We start from the raw sequence: 749 nt of genomic DNA on the forward strand, positions 1-749 counted from the left end.
CCCGGCTAGTTTTTTGTATTTTTAGTAGAGACAGGGTTTCACCGTGTTAGCCAGGATGGTCTCGATCTCCTGACCTTGTGATCCGCCCGTCTCGGCCTCCCAAAGTGCTGGGATTACAGGCTTGAGCCACCACGCCCGGCCTTCCTTTTCTTTTTTTTTTTGAGACGGAGTCTCTCTCTGTTGCCAGGCTGGAGTGCAGTGGTACGATCCTGGCTCACTGCAACCTCTGACTCCCCAGTTCAAGTGATTCTCCTGCCTCAGCCACCTGAGTAGCTAGGATTACAGGCATGCGCCACCACGTCCAGCTGAGTTTTGTATTTTTAGTAGAGCCGGAGTTTCACCGTGTTGGCCAGGATGGTCTCGATCTCCTTAAATCGTGATCCGTCCGCCTCGGCCTCCCAAAGTGCTGGGATTACAGGTGTGAGCCACCGCGCCCGGCCTACATTTTCAAACAGCAATAGCATTCGCCTCCTCTGTCAGTTTAACCCACATCACAACTCCCACTTTTGGCACCTAAACAGTTAATTTCCCAGTTTATGGGCCTTCAAAGTCCTGCTCTAGTCTCTGGAGGAACTTTCGCCTACAGAGGAAGGTGTAAGGGAAACTAGTTCATGGATTTAGGTAGAAACATTTGCGGTGTAGCTTTCACATAAACAGGAATGAGGAAAAAAAACTGATTCATGGATTTAGATGGAAACATTGTAGTATGAACCCGACAGAGGGTCTGGCATCGCCATCTGGTGGTGAGA

Source organism: Theropithecus gelada, chromosome 16 (genome assembly GCF_003255815.1).
Source record: "Theropithecus gelada isolate Dixy chromosome 16, Tgel_1.0, whole genome shotgun sequence".
Taxonomy (NCBI): Eukaryota; Metazoa; Chordata; class Mammalia; order Primates; family Cercopithecidae; genus Theropithecus; species Theropithecus gelada.